The 27855-nt window shown below is 38.9% G+C and overlaps 1 long non-coding RNA gene across 1 annotated transcript in view; it reads left to right on the forward strand.

Annotated features, from left to right (window-relative positions):
• Positions 1 to 19035, forward strand: part of LOC308062879 — a 77759-nt gene extending 58724 nt beyond the window's left edge. Inside the window, exon 3 of the long non-coding RNA XR_013927733.1 lies at positions 19021 to 19035. This is a non-coding gene — a long non-coding RNA (uncharacterized lncRNA). The remainder of the gene's footprint in view (positions 1 to 19020) is intronic.
• The last annotated feature ends 8820 nt before the right edge of the window (positions 19036 to 27855 follow it).

Here is a 27855-nt window from a genome sequence, read left to right on the forward strand (position 1 = left end):
ATCCTTCACAGCATGAATGCTGCAAAAATCAGCTTTATTAGACTCAGCTTTTTCCAAAGAGTACCACCAGATGCCACTGTAGGAGAGAAAATGTTTTAACAGGCCCATGGCAAATGTGATAAACATTCGTTTTCATTATTTGGGCACTTGTACATTGCTGAAATAGTATTTTCCTTCCCAGTATACGTGCAGCTTTCTTATATTAAACATTTTTCTTTCTATATAATCAGTTATTAATTTTACTGCTCTTGAAAGTCATTGGGAAGAGAAAATAATGCCTTGCAATCTAGATGTGACACATACTCAGCAGAAGTGCAATGTAAGAGTTGATGGACTGAAATGATTTCATTTTGCTTAGCAAATCTATGAGACTTCACTGTGCAATTCTGTGATAGTTAAATCTCTGTGGTGAGTTCTGATCTCACATTCCTTTAATTTATTTGCTTTAACCAGTAGTACTTTCAGAATGAACCTCTCTAAATTACACCTGTCTGCATTACTGAGTCTCCTAACATTTTTATAATTTTCCTTATATTCACAAAAATCTTTGCAGATAACTCTGCAAACCCTGAGAGCGAGCCCAGACTGTAGGAGTGGGAGCCCATCAGTCCTAGGTCTGCTGGCCAACTCAGTACCTTTCAGACCAGCTGGAGGGTGATTTACTCCGTGCTATATTATCTGAGATCTGATTGATTCTAATTTCATTGACAAGTTGGTCAAATTCCCTAAGAACAAAGCAGGATTCTGGGAGAAACTAACAATGTACAGATGTTAATAGAAATCATAATTAAAAAGAAATTCCAAAGTTATTAGAATTTGCCTAGGAACCAAAAGACAGTATCAAAGCGTATGTATCTCCTGTGTATTATTAAGCTATTATATGTTATTGAAATATGCAAATCATGGCTATTAAGGAGGAATTAAAAGGAGCAGCCAAAACAGCATGAAGTTTGCAGGTGGCATGCTGATTATTTAAAGATGCTATACCAGAAACTAACAGCAAACATTTACTACTTAACAAAAAAAGCTTTAAAAGGACCACACGCACACAGAAAGCTGGCATGATTAAACAGAAATGTGAAAGTGGCTGTCAGAAATAACAGTCAGTCTTCAAAAAGTGGAAATTATGTTCAAATGAGGAAAACAGAAAAAAACATTAACTCTTCCACATTTAATATAAACCCTTTATAAAGTGGGCCAAAAATATTTTGAGGAATAACTTATGATAAGCATAAGAACTAATAATAAAACTTTCTCTAAACACATCAGAAGCATGAATTATGCCAGACAGTTTATAGGCATTCTATACTGTTTGGGATATAAAAGGAGTATTTAAAGAAGATAAGCCCAGAGCAGAAATGCTAAATGAATTTTTCACATTAATGTTCTCCATGGACAAGCTTGGGCAGGTTTCCACAGCAGAACCTTTTTTATGGGGCCAAGTCAAAGAAATTATCTTGAATTGAAGTGTCAGAGAAGAAATTTCAGATTAGATAGAACCAAATGGTAACAAATCACCTAGATGAGATCAGTTTTTCAAAACACTTCTAAAGGAAGTCTGATATATGTGACAAATTATTAACTGCAATGTAACTCAACATGTAGATTGGCCTCTGTTCCAGAGGAACGGAATGCGGTTAATGTGATGTTCCTTTTGTTTTTAAATTCAGGGGAACCTCAGGAATTACAGACCAATAAACCTGACCTCTGCACCAAGCAAGATGATACCAACTGTGATGAAAAATGGGCAGACTTATAGCTAACCGTGGCATAAAAAGGGAAAGGTGATAAAGCTTTTGCAAAGGGATGGTATAAGGCACAAATTATCAGAGTTCATTGAAAGAATCAGCATGCAAGTAAATGAGAATGATTTGTATCTATCATACATTATAGATACATTTCCAGAAACTTTCAGCAAGATCCTTCACCAATGCATGCTGTAGAAAACATACATTAAATAAAGCATGTTTTCTCAGGTGTTCATATGTAATTGAAAGAAAAACTTCAGAAATCAGGATAGGGAATGGAAGGGTAGCACTCCATTTTCGTAATGGCAGTGGTTTACTCATAGGTGTTCTTCAAAGTTTTATGCTCACACGTGTACTATACATTTTGAATGTTTTGGAAAATAAGTAAATGATGAAGTTATAGGATCAGCAGATGATACAAACCAAGATCCAACTGTGATTGGATGCAGAATGTTCTCTCAATATAGAGCAATTTGGCAATAAATGGTAGAAGAAATCAAATGTTAAATACAGGGTAATGCCCGTTGGGACAAAAAAGCCTCATAATTATACAAGTGCAGCTCTAAATAAGTTATAACAACTACAGGAGGAGGTGTCTGAGTTCTTGGAGAGCTATTGTATGCAAATATCAGATTAATACTCAGCAATGGCAAACAAACCAACCCCCAAAGCATCAGGAGAAGGAAATGGCAAATAAAGCAGAAACTAGGATGTAATTATAACCATGATGCAACTTACAGATCCAGATTTATAAATTTGACCCACATTTTGAAAACTGCATTTTTCTGGTCATGTTTATAAAAAAAACGGTCTAGAATTAGGAAAGATAGTAATGATGGCAGTATGTGTGGCCAAAGATAAGGAATGGCTTCCACACCACAAATGACGCAACTTAATAGAGCAGGGATACTTTCATTTGATTTACGAATAATTGCTTGGGATACGATGTAACAAAGGTTATGAAATTATTAGTGGCATGGGAAAAAAGGAGTATGGAGGGATTCTTTCTTTTGTCTCACAATGTAAGAACTACGTTGCTTGAAATGCTGTTTGTGGATGGTAGGTTCAAAACCAAGAGAAGGGAGTAGGTTTTATTTTCCGTTGCCATGGAACAGTAGCCGCTGTCTCAGCAGCAACTCCTGCTCTATGGAGATTGTAAAAAGCCCACAAAGACAAAAGGACATCAGATAAACAGCTAAACTGTACCTCAGTCAAATATAAACAAATGTGATGATTGTCTACTGTTCATGAAAGATAGACGTTAGCTTCAGGGAGATCTAGTTGTGAGAGGGGAAAAGAAATCCATAGCCCTGAGGAAATGGCGTGTTGTGTTCATCTAAGAAGAGTCTATCAGTTGCACTGTTCAGTTTTACCACCTCTTTTTACAGCAGTCAAATCTCAGTCAAAATTGCCAGGTTCTAGGAAAACTAGGACTTTTTCAGTAAAATGTTAACCATTACTACTGAATGGGATGCATTCCAGCGAGGTTTTGTGATTTGTAAGTAGATATCAATACCCAACAGACAGAACAAAATTCCTTTTTTACACAATAGACAGAAATAGGTCCTGCCACAGGATTTGTCCCATCCTAAAGTACAAGCCAGACGTGTGACTTAGCAATTTCCAGTGGTACCTGTCTTTTTGCATGAGTCTCGCTAAAGATGGGGAACATTCAAGTCTTTGGAGCACCATAGTCCTGTTGTCTTTGCTACAGTTAACTTGAATTAAAGTGATACCTCTGTGCATATTTTATGCAGATACTTTTGTTCAAGACAGTAGGAGAGGAGTTAATGCAACGTAGATTACCATTTAACTTTGCAGTGAAAACAACTTCTACAACCTAAACATCAGTGTTTTCCCCAACATGTATCTCTGCATAGCATTTATTTTTTCATAGAGTAAATGTTTTCTCTGGAAAACAAAATGCTAGACACTGTGAGATGCAGCCTTCAAAGACTAATTATGATAAATGTGTGCACAATCAGTGCAGGAGATTGTGAAGCTCTGCGCAGTCCAGAAACTATTTTAGATGGATTAGTTCAGGACCATGTCCAAGCTAGGTCCTGGGAGTTACTTATATTTTTATAGATTTTTAGCAATCACAGGTAAAGGATTAGAAAGTTATTGCTGAGACTCCTAGCTGTTTAATGGCTTAGTCATGATAACAGAAATAAAGTAGGATGGTATATGAAATGGCTTACCTCTGACACAGAAAGGTCATCTGGTTTAGTTAATGATGTAGTAAAGCAATAAACCTTGTTAGATGTGAATCTGTTAAATTAGAGCCTGTGTAGAATGGGAAATAGAAGTGCATTATCAACAAATTCACTGAAAAAAACATTTATAAGGCCATATTATGCTGACACCAAGCATTTTAATATAAGGTTAAGGTCTTATAATACATTTGATAACTATAATGGGACTTGCATGGAAAAATATTTAACTGTAATATTTAACTTAAAACATTTAAAATCCCAAAAGTATTATAGCATATATTAGCACTATAACTTAAAATTAATGTCTATATGAGAAGTTCCAAGGGAAAAAGGGGCATTTTTTGACTAATGGAATCTTAGTAGTTCTGTCTCCTTTCACTTGTTCCTGCCAGTGAAAGACATAGTGAATATGAAAGAGAAGCAAATCATTAAGAAGTTTAGCATCTGAACTTCAGCTTTACTTTTGCCTTGCAAGCATAACATATCCCATACTAGTTGATGACTTTCCTGTGATCTTCAGAAGGATGAACATGAAAAAGAAAAAGAAAGTCCAGCTCTCTGAGCAGCCTTTGTCTAGCAAGCAATGTTCATATAAAGGCTGAACTGTGTTATTTCAAGCTGTAGTATACATACCTCACCAAGTAAGGGACCAGCCAACTTATGTAAAAGAATAACCTGCCTCTGAGCAGAGCTTATTAGCTTGGGCACAGTTCCACATTAGCATGTCCAAACAGCTTTTGGATTGAATGTGTCTTCCATTTTGCACCTTAGAAAATGAGCTAAGCTATTCCACAACTGTCTCCACCTGACTACATAGACATGCCTTTATAGTATAGCTTGGACCACGGCCCTTCTCCAGCTTGCTGACACAAATTGGCTGTCAACTACTTCATTACTTCCCAGATAATGTGAAGCAGCCGCAGCAAGCTGTTAGATATCTATATTTAAATGAAAGTCACTAGATGAGCACTCAAGAACACATAGCGTAGTTTCTGAATTTTGTAGGTTCCTTAAAAAGTTTGGTGTGAAAGTAAACAGCTTTCTCTGTTTGTTTACTTCCTTAGAATAAGGATGGTCTGAGAATTGATTGCAGTTAAAACTGAAGACAGAAAAAAGGTAGAAATTCCTGACATTAGCCCTATGGATCATCAGTCTCCAGTGAAATGCAGATTGTGCTTGGATGAAGTTTAGGAACTCTTCCCGGAAAAACACATCTTCGTCTGCAAAGCACCTATGGTTCAGAAGAGAAGGACCATCCCGTTTAACAGAGAGCCTGCAAGGACTCTGATCTGGTGAGTGGCTGTGTTGCACTCCATAACTGTTGTGGTTCTAGAAGGCTTTACAGGGAACACACACCCTCCCAAATCCCCAGTTCTATATGCACGCACTTCAGTCTGTTATGCTGCTCCCCTGCCTTTCTTCTCAAAACTCAAAGCATTTTGGATTTGACATCTGGAACGTATGTGACAATTTCAGCATTATGGGGATATTTGTGTAACTGTGTGATTACATGCTACAGAGGAACTCGATGCAAGCCCAAAATGAAGGTGGCCACATAAACAAGTTAAACATTAGAAAGAAAAGATAGGGTTCAGCAGCCCAAAAAGAAATATACCTCTCAAAGAAACAGGAAAAAAGAAGCAGGGAAGGAGGAGGAAGAAACAAGAAACAGTTTAAATAAGACATTGATTACAAAGTTGCTTCATTGTTCCTGTTTGGCTGTGCAAGATGAAGGGGAAAATAACTTTGCAGAATGCCACATGGGCATTAATATTGATGGCCTCATAAATGTAAATCTGGGTTTCTCAAGAGAGAAGAGTGCAAACACTTCTTTGTCATTTAAAGCTGAAGTTCATGTGGAGGAGGGTCACAAAAGTCTTCAGTCTGTATCACAGCTATTCAATAGACCACAAAGTTTTGGCAATGTGCCTGCCCAACTGAGTGTGTCAGTGCTGCTTGCTGGGTTATGTAAGGGGGGATAGTGCAGCTGAGGCAGTGAAGTGGGAAGCCTGAAATATTCCAAAAGACCAACCGGGATTTCCCCTGCTGCTATTGTCACAGCATAACCACTATTTTTAAATTAACCAATATACATGAATTTACTTGTCCTTTTCTAAACTCAGTCTGCTACTCAAAAAAAAAAATTAAAAAAAAAAAAAAAAAAGAAAAGAAAAAAAGAGGGGGGAAGGGGATTCAGGCAATGCTAGTGGGAATTTAAACACGTTAGATTTTAAACACACTAATTCCCTGCCTACCTGCCTAATGGGGAGAAAGCTGGAACACTAAGTAGCACAGCCATGTCTGCCTCATGCAGTATTGTGATGCCTGGTGATGGCGGGACGTACCTGGCTGCGATGCAAATGTGGTAGAAAGCCAGCTGAAGCTGGCAACTCTGCTTGCATAAATTAGAAATGTTTTTAGCCAGCAGTCTTAAGGGGATACATTATAAACAACAGAGGGGGCAGTGTGATGTAATTTGTTATTACAGCAGAGGAATGGGAACCAGGATGCCTTGATTTCCAGTGCTGTCCATGTTACACACTGAGGACCTAGGCTTGCCAGGTACTAAATGTTTTCTGACTTAGGTTCTTGTCTATTTGGGATCTTGCTGTGTGGCCTTTCCACCTTCACCTGCTTTAGCTGAACACTTGGACTACAAATACAGTTTGAAATGTCGTTGGCTTGCAAACGAGACGTTTTGCTGAGTCATTGTTTCTAGGTTGAAAGCGTTGTGTACACAGACAAAAAGAGTTTTGAAAGTAATTTTTTGAGAACCTTGAGGTTCCAATAAGATACATTGTCATACTGCTTTTTTTGAGTGGTAATTGTATGCTGCAGTAACATAAATCCTGTGACACATCTCTTCAGCATGTATTTGCACATGAAAAATATACCAAACAATATTGGCTTTACTGTGGCTGAGTTGCTGAGGAAAGGACACAGTAATAAAGACAGTGAAGTGTAAAAAAGTCATACATTAGTCACATATGAAGCTAGAACTAACAGTTCCTGGACTCTGGCCCAGTGTACTTTTCCTTTGGCCAAAGGGTAAATTCGAGGGTAAAACAGAAATAAAAAGTTTAAACATGTCCATGGTTACTTGAATTCCAGGGTTGAATATGTGACCTAGCATATGCGTGACTCAAGAGATGCAGAGGAATTTGGGAGCATGTGAGGAGTACTGGTACATTCTGAAAAGTTATGAAGTGACTAACAAGTACTGCTTGCAAATAGTTGTTTTCCAGAGATTTATAATTTGTTCCATGATTTTCATGGCACATCTCATCATGATCTCCAGCTCCAGTCCTGATATCCCCATTAAGTCCCTTGTTTAGTCATTCCTTCTTTCCTTTCTCCTCCCTGACCCCTAAATCCTACTGTCTCCCTGTCATACATTTTTTACATTTTTGACCCAGTATTTATTTCTTTCCACAAGCTTCCAGTTCCTTTTTCTACCAGGTTTTCTCTGCAATTTCCTCATGCATCAGCTTCACACTGATTTGTACCCCACACTTCTATCAGGCAGCTTCATCCTTTACCTGTAACAAAAAGGAAAAAAAACCTGAGAAGATAAAACCCCAGGAAAAACAAGCTCTTGGTCCTGATCTGTTAAATCCCAAAGCTGCAACTGCAGGTAGAAAAAGGTCTGTCATTCTTGGCTGAGAGTATTGTTGCACTCTTTGGGATTTCAGGTGCAAAGTGTTAGTGAGTCCCTCCTGAGCACTGATGAAGAGATTTTTCAAAGGCTTGGACCCTTGTCAAGTTTCATAGGCTTTTCACTGAACACAGGAAAGGACATACCCATTGCACAGAAATTGTCCCCTTACAAATTTCAGATCAGTTCTCCAAGGTGTGAAGTGCTTCAGCTGTTCAGAGAAAAGGTTGTGAACAAACATAAACCCATGTAATTTGGCCACGACTTTGTAGGAGACAGGGAGGAAGGAAGGAAGGGACTGAGTGAGTGAAGAAGAAATCGAGGGAGAGAGGGAAGGAAATATGATTTGGTCTGCAGCAGACTCATGTGACTGTCTAAAATTCAAATGTGCAAAATTTTAATGGTAAAATAGCAAACAGTTAAAGTACTACTAAGTTACAGCAACAGAATATAGGGTACTATCATAGAAAGTGTCAGGCAAACTTAATCATAGCTGCTGCTACAAGCACCACGTCTTACTGCAATTCGCACATAGTAAACACAACCCTTTTCTGTTATAGTTAGGTTTTATATTCCTGAAACACATCATAGGGTGATATTTTTCTTGAATGCTTATGGCCAAAAATAACTTGCTGTTGAACCTCGTGTTTTAGTTGTAAGTTTACCATTTTAAAACTAGCACTGTTGTAAACAACAGAGGAATTAATATAATATTGTGGGAAATTCTAACTCATTAATGCACCGAGGTTTTGTCAGATTGCTAAATTCAGGAGCTTCAGCTATGACTTTAAAATAATTTGCTTTTCTTTCTCTGTGGGTCTAATTCTGCAAAGTATCGATTGCCTTCTATAAAGCAGCCCCCAAATGTGTCAAAACCTTGTGAATCAGGTTCTCTGCTCCTGGAGTACTGAGCCTCAATACGATTTTATTTGGATTCTATGAATGTCTCTTAAAATTCCAGTCTTTTGTCATTAGAATTTATGTTCTTGTATATTCAGATTGCAGACACTGTTTCTGTTGATAACTTAAAACTTTGGCATATCTACGAATAAAACATGCAGCATTATGCACTGCATACCAGATGTGGATTAACTAACCAGTGCTTGTGTTTCTAGAAATCAAGATTCAAAAATGTACTTATGCATAATCACTCAATATAGAAAATCGTATTTTAACATGTAAACTATTTAATCAGTCATTTGCCAGATCAAAAAACATAGTTTTATGTGATAAATTAGTCTGTATGTGATAATCTGTATTTTTCAGATGTTTCCAGGTGCTTATTTTAAATGGCGTAAGTTTTTTCAATTTTTCCTTTCATCTGGAGGATCACAAAGCGCTAGACAAATGATAGCACTGAGCAGTAGAACACTTCTGCAATGAAATGTGGCATATACTCAGTGACAAACAGGAAATCTGTGTGCCATTGAAGGACAGATTTAAAAACAACAACAAAAACCCAACCCCGGATAGGCTGAAACTCTTGGGATGATTAACTCCCTGGATGTGAACCTTTGACCCACCTTGTACCATTCTGATATTTTAGCTGAAGAAGTCAGTTTGCTTACAAAAAGGACAAGGTAGCGCTCATGAAGCCAGGTCAAGTCCTTAGTAGGGGCCCACTGTCTGAAGATCCCTAGAGAGCTCTGCTAGTGCCTCTTGGGCCCGACTTTCTTTATGGCAGATGCTGCTAGGCAAGCTCAGTTCTGGGTAGTCTTGCAATGTGAACAATCACCCTGCAGAAACCAGCATTCTTATTCTTTGTAATTAACAATTATTCTCAGTTTAATGGAGCTTTACAAATACGCATTGAAATGCATTCATTGCCATGCAGGCTCTCAAAATCAAATGGATCTAGCTGTGATGAAGGCAGGGTCTGCCCCTCTTTCTGGGGCAGTCTGTCATGCACTTTGAGAAAGGTTTTCCAGGGAGGAAAGAGTGGTGGTGTGGACAAGATTCTGGAACAGCTCCAAGCACAGCAGTACAGCAGGGCTATCACATTTCTGGTGGCACCTGGCAGCTTTGTTAAAGACATCTTCATACATGTTGCTGCTTCTGAAACTAGAGCCTGGGTAGATGAGATCCCAGGGGACAATGCCAACACTAAGCTTTTTGCTACCTGACCAAGACTCCTGAGCTTCCCATCCCTCCCGATCCCATGGCCAAAGCCTGCAAATACTAAAAAATCCTCTCTCCTCTCCTTTCATCCAAAGCTTTTTAACTCCAAATTCTCTTTTCCACTGGCAAGTCTCCCATTCCTTCCAGCTTCCCAACTCGTCTCCAGCCCTGCCCCCAGCAAGGAGCCTCCTGCTCCATATAGCCTTTACTTTGTCCCTTCCTAACTCTTCGCTCCAGAGCTCCCACCCCACCGTGCCACCTCTACTGCTCTGCCCATCCAGCCACTGCTAGTCCCCCACCTCCTGCACTCCCCTGCCCTCGTCTTGGCTGCCAGGCACACCTGTGCATGTCCCCTCCTTCCTCGCCCATCAGGAGAGGCTTAGCTCTTCTGGTAGGGTTTCACAAGTGCAGGCTCCAGATGTGCTTCCCGAGACTCCTCTCTGAGGGCAGAATTGGAGGGTGTATTCTGGAAAAAAAAAAAAGGTGTATAAGTAACCCCACTGCAACATAAAAGGAGGCAGGAGGAACTGTGAAAAAGAATGGGGCAGGAAAAAAATCCACAAAAACCATGTATGTAGTGAGTGAGTATGAGGAGGGCAGAGATGGAGTTTCAAGACTTGAGAGAAGATCGCATTGGTATCAGCGACTGAGACTTCAGGTGGTTCTGATGAGGTTGGAGATGAAGGGAAGGAAACAGATGTGCTGAGGCACATCAAGAAGGTTTTGTTCTTGTAATTGTGGGGAACTGTGAGGGAAAGGTAGAGCTCATGTTTTATTTGCTTTCACCTAAAGCAGATTGAACAGCATTATCCTGTGCTGGAAGGGGAACGTGTTTAGCCAAGGACAAAAGCTGTCATTTGTGGCATCCAGGAGATCTTGTGTTGGACACCACCAGCAGAAGTCTGCCGGATATGATGCCTGTCAAACACAAAAGCATTTGCTTTTTAAAAATGTCTTGATGAGCCACTCGTAAGTCTGGACAAGGAGAGATCTGACAGGCATTTTGCAAAGTGTCATGGCTGCTCATGCTTGGCACCAGCACACCCGTGTTGTGACACAGCTGCACAAAGCTTGCAGCTATGTCCCTGTGGCCTCAGTAGGGACAGATGATGATAGCCTCCTAATCCACACCAGCAGCTGACTCTGGATTCTTTGTTATGGATCAGGCAATCGCATGACTGCACTCGCTATATCTGTTGTCTGTATCCTGGTTATTTCTGTAGCTATAATCCTAGGTCTGTGTTGATGGCATTCAAATACCCTTTACACTGTAACTTGCCTTTTTTTGCTTCTGGCTTCCATTGTCGTGACACTAGAGGGTGACAAAGATCCAAACGAGAACCACAATGGAACCATTTAGAACTGGAAACTTGAAATTCAGAGGAATTTCTTACAACTAACAAGTCTTCCAGTACAACAGGTGTGACGATTCAGCACTGCTAATAGCAATTTAATAGCAGCTAGTGACACTTAATTAATTGATTCTTGTTTGATTCAGACCAACCCTGAACCAGATTGTTCAAAATTAAGAAGGTGGTGACCAGATTTTCTGGGACAGAGTTGAAAAGCATACAGTGGCACTGTAAATTTGAAGTAGTGACAGGAAATCTGTGTCCTTAGAAGGTGTGAAATAGAGAGAAGAGGAAAGCATATCATTAAATCTAGGCACTAAAAGTACTGCTTCTGATAGGAACAGCAGTTTTCAGTTATAGGATTATACAGAAAAAGAAAACTTTTCTGTATGTAATATTGCTTACAAATGTGAATACATTGGTTAGGAAATGCAAAAGGTCCAGTTCCTGCCTTTACAACACTGTGGAAACCAACCTCCTTTCCTAAAACAGTCTCATGCTTTGCTACTGCATTTTTATGGGTATACAATTTATTTTGCACATGAAAACAGGGTTTGGATTATCTATTGATCTCTTGTAAACCCATACATGGCAAGAGGTTCAGGATGAAATCAACCATGTTTTCACCTCCAGATGCTGTAGCAATCATGTCAGGCATTGCATCACTTGAAAAATGGTCCACTATTTATGTTAAATATTTAAATACTTAAAAAATAGTAAGAAATGCTTTGTTGAGTACATTTCCTTAGCATTATTTGCAGATTCAAAGTAACTATTTAAGTGGAATTTGCATTATATTACCAGCTCTGAGGGCCTTATCATGAAATTTAATAGAAACTATAATGTACCAGCACTCAGAAATGTGTAAATCAGCTTTCACTTCTACAAAATATTTCCAGGCTGCAAGACAGTGGAAAAAGAGTGGGAAAAAATGAACCTGAATTTCCAGCATCTTAAGTGTAATGAAAAGAAACTTCCTTTGTTATTTTAAAATGTTATTTTAAAATGTCATTTTAAAATTTATTGTTATTTGAAATTTTTTTAGGCAGTCTTGTGATGTTTAGGCTCTTATTCATGACTCTCAGGGCTTGCTGTTGGCAATATGTTGGCAATATGGCATGCAAATGGCACCAGCAGGGATTGCTGACTCCAGTGAGGGATTTACCTCACCCTTCAAAAGGAGCAAAAGACATGTAAACCAGTCTGATGGAAACTTTGGGAAGAAGGAAGAGATTTGGTTAAAGATTCTGCCTGCTTTAAGCACTTGGCCAAAAGCAATGGTATTTAGTGGTCAGAAAAGCACACAGACTGTAACGCTTGCTGTCGCCAGCATTAAGCCAGCACTTTGCCTGACAGAGCCAATTCGCCTTTGCCCTCCCGTCAGCCACTGCAGAAGCGCCCTCCTGGAGGATACAGCAATTTTCGGCAGATAGGCTGGGATGCCATTTGTGTGGCATCTGTGCACAAGACAATGTAAAGGTCAGAGAGAGGGTGTGTTTCCCCTGAGGGAGGAGGAAAGCCCCACACAGACTGTGATGTGCATGCTCCACACGTGGGATAGCCCCTGTGGGAGAGGGGCCAGTCACTTCCTTTGGGGCCCCATGTGCTTGCTGGGTGAAGCAAAGAGGGCAGGACCCTGATGTAGGGCATGGGAGTGGAAAAAAGTCCCTTCACATGCTTTCATAGTCCACCTTTTGCTTCAGTTTTCTCTCTAAAATAGTATTCCTGCCATAAAAGCTTTTCTAACATGTTTTGAGATCTTTATGGTCCAACAGAAACACTAGTAAAAGCTGGAGAGGAAGAACTTGCTGTCATAGACCTGCGTAGTCTGAGCAACAGGTCCTGAAATCATCCCACCTAACTGCAGGTGCTTAACCACCATGGGTGCGTTGGGGCTGTAGCTGCCTTCGGTCTCGGGGTAAGTGACTGGAGAGTGACTGGAGCCTTTGGGTTTGAACTGGCCCTTCTGACCAGTCTGCAGTTTGTCTTAGTGCCATGTTTCCCGCCGAAAGATGCACCAGAAAGCATTCTCAAGAAAACATATATATGTAGCAGTTGCTTTGTGCAATCTTTTCAGTGTACGAGCAGCCCTGATTCTCAGTGGTCAAAAACGAGGGGGGAGCCACCCAGCAGCTGGTCTAAGAGGAAGAGGGGGGGTCGCCTTCACACACTGCAAGGACTCAGCCCTAGGAAAAGGAGGCAATAGCAAATACGGAATCACATAGATGGTTTGCATACCCACTGGCAGTTTTGGTGCAGTAAAGAGGAATAATACTAATATGCTCAAGATGCTGTAAAAAGAGAATCATCTGTATTGGTACCTCAAAGACTGTGTCCAAGGGAATAAGAGTGGAAGTCAATGAAAAGGAAGTAACTCAAAGCTCAGCACAGGTGGGGAGCATGTGATTTTGCTGTGACATCTGGGCCTCTGACTTCTATATGCGGGACACTCAGAAGAACTGTAGGTGAGGGATACCAAAATCAGGGTTAAAATAATGCTGTTGAGGACAATGGAAAGGCATTTGAGTTCGTTTTGCTTGCAACTTTTTTGTCACACTATTAGTTTTCTTTATTTTATTAAGCCGCTCAGGCTATGGGTAGGTATGTGGACAGTTGTGAGGGATCTGAGGGGATCTGTTAAGAGTTTAGCAACCCCACGGGCTGGGATGAAGTGCTACCTGTGAGACTGCAGACTCACTGCTGGTGGGGAGGAGTGCAGAGCCATGTCCCCTCTTGCAGAGAGCAGATGGCAGAGGAGCACCCCCAGGAGCCGGCTGTGGTCCAGTTCGCCACCCTCATGTAGGACTTACTGAGCCACTGCTGCTGTTGTTGATGTTACAAAGCAGTAGGCCACCAGATTTTCAATGTGTGCTGTGGAAGTCTGGTTTTACTCACGCAAATGGTCCCCAGGAAAGGGCTTTGCTGCCTTTGACAAAAGCCTCCAGTGGAAGGCAGGAATGCAACATCTTGCCAGTTTGTTTTATTCAACAAGCTTATTTTCTTTTGCCATTTAAAGGAAAATGCCTACTTCCTCTCAGACAGTTCCTGTCTGTGGCTATTCTGTTTTTCAGTAGTAAGATGGAAGGCTTTTTCCCCCCCAGTCTCCAGATATTTATCTTTTGGTTGCTTTCTCCTAATTCTTCAGTACTTACCTGCCAAATAACTGCCAGTGTATTTTTCTTCTCTGACCATTGTTTGTGAGAGATTAAAATTATCTGTATCTTGGCATGTAGAAATCTAGAATATTCTTCACCTTCCTCTAAGTGACATTATGCTTTGGCACAAGCTGCAAATTGTTCGTAGCATTATTAATGCCAGTGCTTAAAAAGTTTACCTAATCCTGCATAATAGAAACTATGCAGACACAGCATATTCCTCCAGGAACATAAAAAATATAGTTCTAAAGAGATTTAATAAAGATATCAAGAATATATAATACAGAAAACCAATAAGGAGCTTGTAAACTCTGAGTACATCTGCTTTTTAGAATCTGATAGTAGGAAGATGATACGCTTACTGGTTTTGATTTCTACAATTATTTTAAGACCCCATCTATTTTTAAAATTATCTGAATAAGCATTGTGCTAAACTGCACATAATCTCATGGTGATAAATTTCTTAAATTCATCACTGTCATCCAGTCCTGTGCCACCAGCTTGAAAACTTGGATCTTCAGCTTGTAAGTCAAAGACAAACTCACTAAGAAGTTGTTTCCTAGTGGGGTTTACCTAGTGATTTGATGGTTAAAGTCATGATTCTTTGTTGTCATTTGCCATTTGTCATCACTGTAGCCTTTGTGAACTGGATCTTCTGTGGTCCATAGTCTTCATGTAGCTTCAGAAGCATAATATATGTAAGATTGGCAAAGAGGATGTTGCCTGCTTTCAGAGAGATCCATAGAGGGAACAGAGCAGCACCAGATTTGTGACCTCTCTTCTATCCCCTGGTTTAGGAACATAGGGCAAGTGGATCAGGCTGGAGCGTTACTGTGCTCTACATGTGCTTTGGCTGCATGAGAGGTCTGCTAGGAACAGCTGCAGTCAAAGCACTTTGGAAGTCTGTAGCAGCTCTGGCTTTCGTAAGGGAGCATTCAGCAGAGCGGGGTGGGGTGGGGGTGGGGGGGGTGGGGGGGTGGGGGAGGAGGAGGAGGAGGGGGAAGAGAAACAAAGGTGCTGCATATTCATTTTCTCCCTTTCCTTCTGCATGAGCGTTAAGTGCAGATTGCTAAGAGTGAAGGATACTGTTCCACAAAGTTGTCCGATGATGCTTTTCAGGATTCTGAAGTTCATGATACTACTAGATCTAGAGGTGATGCCCCCAGCATATTAGAGATCCTTATCTTAAGCAAAGCCAAAGGAGTAAAGAAATTCAAATATGCTAGAAGAAGCCATTGTGCAGATCTCATGGATTGACAGAAACATTTGGGAAAGTTTCAAAAAATGGGTGACAAGTACAAAATTGCATGAGCCAAATCCTCATCTGGTTAATATCAATTTTTTTTCTATGAAACTGAAACCTCTAGATTCATTAACACCAGATGAAGATCTGGTCCTTGTCTGAATTTTTCCAGGCAGGCAGCTATTACTTTTGCCCTCGAATATTAGCCCTATTCCTTCAATAAAAGAAGGCAGCCAAAAATTCAGAAATAAAGGAGAAGGATATGAGGGAAATTTCCAATTCAACCCAATAGTAAAAAGTTGCTTCTCCATAATGGTCACATTAAGATGGTAAATTAATTAGATCCTAAGTGTAATTGATGGCAATTGATATGATTGACTGCTGTCAATGTTTACGTTTTGTTCAATGTCTGATGTTTTCAGAAGAGTATAAAGGAATTAATTTTTACAAAGTAGTTAATATGAAGAGTTACAGAGTAGTTAATTACAAAGTTTATATTAAGTTTATATTAATTACAGAGTTTATGTTACAGAGTAGTTAATATTAATAAGAAAATGCAATTTCTTTTTTGTCCCTTGTCTGCAAGCAATAGAAAAATCCTGCTGGTTTTCCAAAAATAATTCCACTGAATTTTGAGAAATCTGGCTAGGGTCTGAAAAGTCTCTTTTTCATTAAAAAAAAAAACCAACATGGGGAAAAGTCAATTTTATTTTTTTCCCTGGTGATACTCTGCTGAGACTCTCTGAGGAAAACGGAGAAGTTACTGTGGTAACTGTACAAGCTGCAAGATGCTGTTCCTTGGAAAAAGATCTTTTTAGCATTCAAGGGACGTTCCTAATGCTTATATACCAACATCTTGCTTTTTGTAATGCATACCTTGTAGCTTTTAAAAGAGATATTTTGTGAATGTTCTTAATGCAAATCTAAACCCATGTATTTCCTCTAGTTCATATAAGCTGGACAAAGTTACATGGAGTCTTTCCTCTGCCTAGTGGTCTGTGTGAGAAATATTGTCTATACAGCATCTTATCACCAAGTGTCATCTACTGTGCTTCCTGTGTTATGTCCTGACACATATTCATCAGTATGTACATTTGGTTAGATTAATATACACATGTATTAGTGGATAACATCTTTAAAATAATGGGTTCCTGTAGAAAGTCCCAGTACTCTTAGTGATCTGGACTGCATAGACAAACCCCAATAACTCAGAGTCAGAGTTGAGCCCTGGATCATCCAAATGCACAGAAACTAAACACTGCATGAGTCTCTGTTGTAACATGTAGAGTCAAGTAAGGTCAGTGGAAGTTTTTCCCTTGACTTCAGTGAAACCAAGTAAAAAGCACGACAGACAGAAAGGAATCTGTGTATTTTATAGGTTTGGAATTACCCAAGGAATTAACTTCTCTGCAAAAATGTAACTGTTAAGCATCATCAAACACGTCGAGTAGTGTTCTCATCTCAAGCCCACATTATATCCAACTTTATCAGATACTGGTTTTTCATAATTATTTTTCGATAATTAAATAAAAGGACTTTGTCTGGGAGTCTGAGTCTGTTAGCAGAAGGCCTCAGAACACAACAGCTGCTTGGAGGGGTTTCCTGAAAGGCTTTGTTCAAAGTGAATCACAGCCAAATAAAACATTACTAAGACGAAATTAGTACTATCTACAAAATAGGATGTTTAAGAAACCACACATACGTATCAGGCACCGAAGAGCTGATCACGGACAAGACAAAAGCCATGCAAAAGCAGCCAATTGTGTGAAATACTCCTACCCTCCCTGCCCGCCTGCTTTCCCAGGCTAATATCACACAGTCTGCCCACATCGTGGAGCAGGCTGAGTGGCAGTGATTAGTAATGGTGACCCTTCCAGGCAGAAACACTGCTTTGGACACCTCTCGTCTAAGCATCCATTTCCCCCTTAAAATATAGCAGTAGTGGAAACTCCGGATGGCTTCATGGACTCTCTGACCCTTATTTCTTTTTCTTTTTTTGGTGTGTATGGGAAAGAACAAAATTTCTATGAGAGTTATCTTATTTCTCTGTTTGGTTTTGATGGGGTTGGGCGTTGTGGTTTGTTGTTTGGGTTTTCTTGTTTGCTCTGATTTCTGTGTCAAAAAAAAGCCTTTCTGAGAATGGTTTCAGTGTTGGTCTCCTGAAGTGCAGTTCTTAAAGCAATACAGATGAAATTCCATCTGACAACCCAACCTACTTATTTCTGCATCAGAGAAATAAATGTAGGAGCAGTCCTTATTCAGACAAAACCCCAATAAATTGTGGTGAGGCTGCATAAAACACTGCAAGATTATTTCATAACTAATAAGATCAAAAAGCCTTTGGAATACGTTTACTTGGTAATTTGTTGCTAGTAAATGGTAACATATCAATAGCATCTGGTAAGATGTCAATAGCTCCGCAAGGCCAACCTAGGCCAGGCTGCTGCCTGGCAGTCAGATATCTAAGCATGGAAGATAAGAGCTCTCCATAGCCTTAAAGTATTAACAGCTCAGGGGGGGAAAGAAAAAAATATATTAAGACCTGAGTCTTCAAATTTACAATTTGTTGAAGTATTATGAGACTTTTGCAAGTAAGCTATGATATCACTGTGCTCAAGAAAGATACTTTTTCGAAGATCCAGCCCTGTTTCTAAACTTCCGTAGAATTAGTGACAAATGAGATGTAGCCATTCCCAAACTGACAATTCATTTGACTTTGTTTCATGCAGTGAATTCTTATTATTGGCAGGGAATTTTCCATAAAAATGGAGGCTAAAAGTACATGTCAAGTCCTGTTGAACTATTACATATAAAATTTGGGATTGCTTACAGATTCTTTACAATAATATCTGCATATGATTAATACAGTTCTTCACTGTTGTCACAGATCTCTCTACAACTCATGCAAAAATGCCTCTGGCTGAAGTGCATAATTAATGGAACCATAAAATCTTATTCTATAATATCAGAAAATGATTTATTACAGCAGATATACGCATTCATCCAGAAAACAATAAATTCTTGTATTGGAGGCACACTGTGTCAGATAAAGTATTGTGACAAAATTATCCTTGATACTCTTCAGGTGTTTACTTGAGAACTTTAATGAAAGTTAAACGAAATCACCTTTTTGTACAGTTGCTTTTTTTATGTATTTAACTGGGTACATTAAATACAAAGAGAAAAAAAATAAGGGTGAAACTTCCAAAAATTCTTGTCTATTTAGAGAAAGCTAGGTTTAGCCTTTAAAACACATGCATTCATAATAAAATATATAAGCCAATTACAATTCTGATTTCATCATTATGGAAAAATACTGTAATATGCCCATTATATTCTGTGTTTTTTCCCCAAAATACTTATTCATTAATCATCACCCACAGTTTCAGTGTGGAAACAGGTGTTTTTCTTCATTCACTATGGTATATTTGAATCCCCGTGAAGGAAAATCACTACCATAAGATAAGCAGTTCTACTTAGCAGTTCTAGAAAGCAACAAAAACTTAGTTTATTTGCCTTTTTTTCATCCAAAGTATCTGAAAAAAAAATCTTGATTTCTAAGTCTATCATCTCAGGCAGAGTTTCCCCACAAAAAGTAAGTTTAAGTCTCTGAATATCATGTGCAATAGTTTGTTCTGGAGTTTAAAATAGTTCATATAGTTACAAAAATGCCAGGTACTTAATGTCCAACACCACGGCATAGCAGCCTACTACTTCTTGTGATATTGCCTTTTCCAAAATTCACTGAAGTAAGTGGAAATGTTTCCACTGATTACATGATTTTTGGAACAGATTGTATGTCTTTGAGCTGGTTAAGGTTCTGCCTAAGGAAAGATTACAGGACTATGATTCTATTTTGAGAAATTAAGAAAATGCTTGTTTCAGGAGATTTCCATTTAACATTTTTTTCTGGGCAGCTGAGTACTCAAACAAGACTAAAAAAAAAGCTAAGATAAAGCAACAGTCATCTGCTTACCAGACTGCATACTTTTTTGCTCTGTCTTATTATTTTATTTTCCTAAATGACACATTTCTTTACAAATATTTAACACCTAAAAATATTCAAATGTCAAGGAAGAAAACTGAGGGAATTGTTTGACTAATATGTCAATATTACTAATACTTTTTTCAAATACTTAAAATGACTCAGTAAATGTTAATTAAGTATAAGTAAATTCTGGCATTTGCATTGCAAGATTTAATTGACTTCTTTGACTTACTAATAAGTACTTCCCTTTTCTCATATACAGTCTATCAGAAAACTGCTGGAGGTAAACTTCTGAAGTATAGAGAATTATCTGAAATTCATGACATTAGTTATGGGCTAATTATTCTGGCCTGTTTAATTTCAGTTTATTCCAACCAGTATTGTAATGTTCATGTTTTGCAATGATATCAATAAATACATTAATGCTAAAGCAATAAACATAACACATTACATTTATGGCAGGTCATTCCTAATGAAATAGATATAAATTAAATAACTGGTTTCATGTCTTTATGATTAATAAGTTATTATATAAAATGAAAATTTTCATTAGAAAATGATACATTTTTCATATGTCATGTAAATAGCAAGATTAATGTACAGAAATTCCACATATGGAGAGCAATCTGTCATTATGATCTTTTTCACTAATGAGTACATATGGTTTTTCCTCATGTTTTTTCTGAACACTTGTACCTAACCCACAGCATTCCAGAGCAATCAGATATTGTGGCAACAAGCCCACACAAAAAAGTGTAACTTTGCTTATACAGGGAAATGAAAACTTTGCTATCATGTGTGTGTGTGTGCGCGCGTGCGCAAAAACTTCCAACTGTTTTGAAAAAAGATCAATTTGCCCTAAGAGGGATTGCAAAATGTAGCTGCCTGTGATAACAGAGAACTGGACTAGATGTCTCAGTCTTGTATTGCTATTTAGGACAAGTCTGATTTAGGAATAGAAAATATCTTAGGGGCCCTCTAAGAGTCAGCTGGAAAGGAATTGAATAAAGCTAACTACCGTTTTGTTCATTATCTATATGTAGGCAGGAACTAGTATGTTTGACATATGTTAAGACTTGTATTCAATTTCTTCTCATGAATCGCAATAAAGTATGCTTTTATAATTACTTATGCATGAGTTAGCAAGCCATGAACCTCCTAAGAAGGAAGTTACTTTCTTCTTTTTACTTGGATGTTGATATAAACGGTATGGTGTGAATGGAGCCCAAGTTTTGGCATTATTGTATTGGCTGCTGCCACAGTTGTGGTACTGCGTTGCCACAAGCACATAGGGTACCAGGGTCTGCCCCTGGAGAGCCTCTCAGTCTATGTGCAGGTCTTTATAGGAACCTCAAGGAAAAGAAGGCCCTTAAAAAAATCTAACGTGCCGAGGATATCAAACTGTAGAGATCAGTTCTGTGATACAGAGGCTACCTCCTGGTGAGGCTGGATAAAAAAGAAGAAAATCTCTGTGGGTTGCCTGTGCCTGGGATCCCCATCAGCTAGACAAAGACTTTCCTACTCTCCCTCAAGCCAAGTCACACAGGGTGAGTTCCTGCAGTTCTGTTGCATTTCAGCCCCGTTCTTCAGGGCTACTAAGGAACCTGCAGCTGAGTAAAACCCAGAAAGGAAGAGCTTCTCTTCCAGCCAGCAGGTTCATGGCTAGGCTGTCTGGCATTGATCCACCAGCTGCCAGTGCTTTGGCAATAGAGATCTCTAAGACACTTCCTACCGAAGGTCTGGGATGAAAGGGAAGAGGGAAAAGGGGAGGTTATCAGTCTCGCCGCAAGGCTAACTGGAACTGAGGTGGGTATCCTGCCTCAGTGGACGTACTTCTGGACAGCACCTAGAAAATATATCACTCAGCTCTGAAGCTGAATACAGATAAGCAAAAGGACATAAGGCACGTCTTCCATGCTCATGCCCTTGCATCACACAGAAAGATGATCTGGAGGAAATGTAATGTCATCATCTGGGGGATGAAACGGTAAGGTGTACTGTTGCAATGTCTGTATCAGTTTATTTCCTGTTGCTTTTACATAATGACAATATTTTGATAATGTTAACAACTTTGTGTGCAATTTTGTTACTCTTCACTCTTTATCATGTGTTTACATAGCAATATATAGCTGTTGCTTTTATGTAATGACAATATTTTGATAATGTTAACAACTTTGTATCCAATTTTGTTACTCTTCACTCTTTATCATGTGTTTACATAGCAATATATAGCTGTTGCTTTTATGTAATGTCAATATTTTGATAATGTTAACAACTTTGTATCCAATTTTGTTACTCTTTATCACGTGTTTACATAGCAATATATAGCACAGTCAAAACAACAACAAACACGACAGGAGTCCAAACCATGCATTTTTGCCAAGGCCATTGCAGACTTTATCTGCTTGCCAACAAGCAGTGAAAGCACACACAGAAGTTCCAATGTGTACAGGACTCTCTCTGTTGTCTTTCCTCTGCATTTTTTGGTATGAATGTTCAGGCAATAGGTTGTAGTTCATGTTCTGATTATCCTAAGTGGTTGACCCGAAGGCTACAAAGGAACTGCTCTTTTGCTGTGTCCACTCATCTACACTCACCTTCTGGTGGGGTTTGAGGAACCATATCACCTTTTTCTTCTCCCTCCAGGCTGTCTTCCTCTTTCCCCCTATCCTGCTCCTCTCTCCTGTCTCCTTGTGCAGCTGGCTTGTGCCCTGGCCCTTACAGTGGGCCATCTCAATCTTTTCCTATCACAGCTGAGGGTCCTCTCCTTGCGAGCGTTATGTAGATGCCCTCCTACCCCAGCAAAAGATTGTTACCTGCTAGCTGAAGAGCAAATGGAGACAGAGAGATGGCTGCTGATGTTAGGACATGGTGAGAATTGGCCGTGTTGAAGGTGACAAGGCAGGCAGGCAGAGGTCCAGTCCCACACGGTGAGAGCCACTGCCATGTGAAATCAGCCTCTGCTGACTAGCTCTGCATTATCCCAGACTGTCTGATATCCGACCTAGTTTGTGTAAAGCTATCTGGAGTATCTCGACTGAACTCTCCAATCTGCAGGACGGATATTCACCAAATCACAGTGTTTAGCAGAGCTGGGCTTGGACCAGGTTGTTTTCCAGCCCATCCCTTGAAGTGGCTGTGCCCAAGGCTGCTACAGGGAGAACTAAAATCAGAGTGCTGCTTATGAAACTAGTTTTTTCCAAGTATTTTTTATCTGAACAAAAAAAAAAAATATTTTCTCCCTGGATTGACTGATTTGTAGGGATAAAGGTAGACTGCCTTGTTCCTGTTTTCTTTTGTAGGTGATAGTATAGGTAACTGACCAAGGCATCCTTTCTCTAAAGTCTGAGCTCTTCATTAGTTTTGCAACACTGCTAGCATGAAGGAGGAGTCCAGATTCCCCATTCATGCCCCAAGTACGTGGACTGGAGTTAAACTGCAAGAAAATGGGCTGTTTTTCAACGATCATTATAGCAGATTTTTCTAAGCTGTGCCAGCACTTGTTCTGAAACTACAGCAGGACTTCATGATGAAGTACTTCACTACTAACTTAGGCAAACTTGACTGTAATAACAGTCCATACATTTTCACAGAATGAACAAATGATGTGAATATTATATTCAGTTGTTATGTCTAATTTGAAGTCATGCCTAGAAAACGAATTGAATGTATCACTAGATCAAGAAATCATCAAACTAGCAAAGGTTTTTTCTCACCAACTTTTGTCTGAAAATTTGTTACCAGTGATCCAGGCTTTAGTGCTTGTGTGATAGATGTTTTTATCAGCACTGGCGGGAAAGTCAAAAGTGGAAAAAATTACAAGGCTTGTGCCTGTAGCATTTTGGATTGACATAAGATTTATTATTGTTTAGTAATATTAACGGGTTGACATCAAGAGGGAGATTTATTGGAACTGTTCTAATATCAGGATGCTTCGGCAAACACAAAAATAGATTTAAGACCTGAAGGGTATCCAGATTCATTTCAATGTCACGTGCAAGTTTGTCAGTGCTTTTTACTTTGATTTGTCTGCTCTATTGCTGAGTCCATAGTCTCCAGGACTGGCTCCTTGCTGATTGGGAGAACTGTTTCTATAATATTTTTCATAAAACATAATTTCATTATTAAATCATTGTTTATATAATAGAAATTATAACAATATTTATGAATTACCGTTTTCTTTAAACTACATAAAATCTTTACTTTTTTAAAAAAATTACCTTTTCTAGACATTTTGTAGCTGCACCAAGTAAACTACAAAAATACTAAACAAAGTAATGGTTACAAATAAATCTCAGCTGACAAAACAATGTATAAGTTAGGCTATTATTTTATCTTTCTCTACTATATAATACAGGTTTCACATACCTTTCCTGTGTATATCTAGACTTTTCTTCTATAAAATTTACGGCTACAAGAACTCAGAAACCTCATGCAAGGATTATTTTTGTTCAAAAATTTCACAAACATCCAGTGATTATTCTCTTAGCTGCATGGAGACCTGTGAAATCAATGACCATTTCTGAAAATTGTTGCCTGTCAGAGATGTTTATCTAGCGTAGTTCTGGTATTTTCTAGCTTTCACTATTTCCCCACTATCTGATTTTCACTTCCACTTGAAATATTTTTAGAAGTTATTCTCCTATTGTTGTTGTGTTCTGTAAGACTGTGCTTAAAAAGAAAATCAGTGTTTTTCAGTGTTCTGCTCTGAGCATTCAGCAGCACCTTCACACCAGTTTCTCTTCCCTTGTACGCAGCAACAAGGGGAAGTAAAACCTTTTTAAAAGCCAAAATATGTTTAAAACGGCAAGAATGGATGGAGAAGCAGCTAACGTATGAAAATATGGTTGATATACTTAATTTCTGATCTATTGACCCAAGAAACAACATTCACAAACACATTTAATGACTTGTTTCTTGTGCTGATGATCTAACTGAATTTATTGTCCATAAGTCCTTCCTTAAAACTCACCTCCACCCTTATGTATACCCTGACCTTTGCAAGGCGACTGGGTAGGGGTCTCTTACTTTATTTAGCCATCTGAAAGGCATGAGCATAGACTAAATGTAGACTAGTTACTTAAGTGCCTTCTGCAGTCAATGGACACAACCACATGCAGAAAATGATTCATCATGTCCTAAAATATGTTGGTTGAATGGCCCATTTAATGTACCTTTCTCTCTCCATGAACTATGGCAACAGCCTAGGCATCTAATACAAAATGCCTTACTTTTATACAGCTAAAGTTAGGTGAGATAAATCCCACTGCTGGTGTTTGTGTTGGATTTACTGTCTTGATTGAGATAGTCTTATTCTTTGTCTAATCTATCTTGTGTGCACTAACTATATATAATCTTATCTATTCTAGACATATGTTCTGGTTTTTTTTCTCCTACACATAAACTTTAAGCTGCGTAGAATAGGAACACAGAGTAGTCCATAGGCTTTAACACCCCCCTCCTCCTCAAAAAAAAAAAAACCAAAACCAAAACACAAAAAACAACAAAACAAAACTAAAACCAAGGAATAAAACTGGTGCCGATGAACAATCATTTAACACATATTCTTTAAGCAATCTGTAACTGCTAATTTACTCAGTAGAATTTATGACATCTGTTCATGAAAAAAACCCACAAATAATTTAAAGACTGGAAACTCTTACTCTCACAGTTAGTATTACTGAGGCCAATGGAAAAAATTATATAAATAAGGGTTTGAAATAAGTGAAAAGACGTGCAAAAATAAGAATTACTTGCATCAGTAAGATTTGCTGAATTGAGTCTTTAATTTACCATCTGCAAATGTGGCCCGATAAAGATGTATTAAGAGTTGCCACCCAGCAGTTACAACTCCAGACTGTGTTATGTGATTGCCCATAACTGAATAAACGCATGGTATTTCTGAAGGATTGTGAAGGGGTATAGAAGACTGCTTTCTTTACTGCTCTTCTGGTGAAACTTCATATCTTTGAACAGTGTATAACTGCAAGCTACATTTATTCGTTTTCCCATTTTTTAATTAAAATTTATGAAGGTGGGAGCCAGAAACAGTATCTCTGGGTACATTAAATAGGAAATTCTTGGCACCTGATAGGATTAAACCTTTAACAGTGAAAATAAGTCTCTGCTCAGAATGACTAAGGATATAACAGCTTCTGAAGTTGTTGATTTAAACAATCCGTAACGACACCGTCTTCCTACACTAAACCTACCAGATTCTAACAGTCCCCATCCCCCTGCCCCATAAAATATATCCACTTTGTGCCAATTCTTGAGAGGGTCCTTCGAATACCATCACACCTAGCTTAGTCTTTTCTCAAGTTTTCTCGTTATAATTCAGAATTTCTTAACTTTAGTTGGTTGCAGTGAATACTTTGGCCAGTTGGAATGAAAAGAGGCTTTGTTTCATAGAATCATTTAGAATCATTTGGGTTGCTCCATATGCTTGATAGAGAGCGATGCCAGAAGCAGTCTGAAGCAGACTCAGAAAGGGCAATTCCTTCCGCCATATCACGTGTGAAGAAACAACCCAGAGAGAACTCCCTTCCTTACTGAGCACAAAAGGCCAGACTGTGAGGAGCACTGAACCACTGCCAGCTCTCCAAATTTGTCAGCAGCTACTGTTCATCCTCAGCATTAAACATGAAGCTGTACATGCTGTTGAGCACATCGTTTAAGGTAGTTCCATGGAGTAACTTCTATCAGCTATGACGGGCACTTAGATACTACCCGTAATTAAATAAAAATATTAACCCCCTTGACTAGTTATGTAGTAAGTAGTTTAAATATCATATTACTCAGCTTTGCAAGAAGAGTGTGTAAATATTGAAATGATAGGTTACTATCTGTGTGATTGAAACATCTACTAATGAATGTGTCTGTGTATTTAAGATACCTGGATCAAACTGGTATTTTTAAAGAGTTCAGAAACCTTGTACTTGCCTTCACAGGAAGATTTTAAATCAAGTATCTCGCAAACTTCATGCTGATGTTTTTTACAAAGCAATCAAGATTACGTTATTGGGGAAATAACTTAGAATAGAATCATAGCGTGATAGAATCATTCAGATTGAAAAAGACCCTTAAGATCATCAAGTCCAATCAAGCCCAAACTTGGAATCTGAACTTGTTTATTTCTATTGCTGAAGAGGCATTTTACTTTTTCCATTGTGTGGATAGCCGGATCAGCCAGTAACGTCTACGGAGGACTATTGACAGTGAAGTCAGTGGAGCCACTTTCGACCCAAAAAAGAATTTTTTTGTCCCTTTTTGGTTATATCCATACTGATTGAAAATTTTCAGTCTCCTGGGGCTGGGTATGTGAATTCATGACCAATTTTCAGTAGAAATGTCACCAATGTGCAGCCACATGGTCCCTAGCCCCAGTGCCCATGTTCCTGTGGAAACAGAATGGAGGTTCACCAAATGGAAAAGTGCTACTGTGCTCCCGAGTTCCACATCTAATTTGGGTGAGTGGACTACCCAAGTTCTGGGGTTCAGGCATGGTGCTGTGTGAGAAATGCATCGCTCTCCTTTCTTCAGTTTCTTTAAAGTCTCATGTTGTTGCCAAGGCAGGTTGTTTGAAATATGTTCTTTGGTGATCAGGTATTCCTTGCAGGACTATCTTATGTAATAATTTAATTGCTTTATATTTACTTTTGCATTTATAAATGATCCATCTATTTTTAATTGAGGTAATGCAGTTCCTTCTACATGGAGACATCTCCCTGTATACATAGGTACATAGATCAGTGGCAATCTTAAAATATTCATAAGATTCTCTAGCTGTTTTTTCCTAGGCTATGAATCAGTCCCTGATAAAAAGGACTTGATCCTGCTTCTGTTTAAATCAACACAATAACTTTAAATTCCCCTCGGACAGAGGTGAGGTCATCATGATACTAAGAAAAGTTTATTTTACTTTATTTTCCCTAGCAAAATATATGTTTTGCTATCCTTCTGTAACACTGAAGTATTTGCAAGTATTTAAACTTTATTTAGGCAAAGCTTCCATGAATAGGGATGTCAATGTAGGACCTATTGACTTTTTAATAAAGGGGGGAGGGGGGAACCCAATCAAACAAAACCCTAACATATTTTGCCTTTCTATTAAAGAAAAGCAATAAACGATATTTCTCAGCTCCTTACGTGAACGCCTCAGTGCACATGGGTTGTCCCTTAGGGCAGTAGGATGGGTGGAAATAATCCCAAGCCACTGCCTGTGTGAGTCTGGTTAAGGCTGGCCACAATCCAGCAGTTGAGAAGGCTGTGAAGGCTGGTCCCTCTGTGAGCAATCCAAGATGGATTATTGTGTAGTGCAGTACAAAGAAGGCTACAATCCCCTTGGTCTCTCTGACAAACCCACCATGGTCTTGCTTGG

The sequence above is a fragment of the Falco punctatus genome (assembly GCF_963210335.1).
Source record: "Falco punctatus genome assembly, chromosome: 4".
Lineage (NCBI taxonomy): Eukaryota > Metazoa > Chordata > Aves > Falconiformes > Falconidae > Falco > Falco punctatus.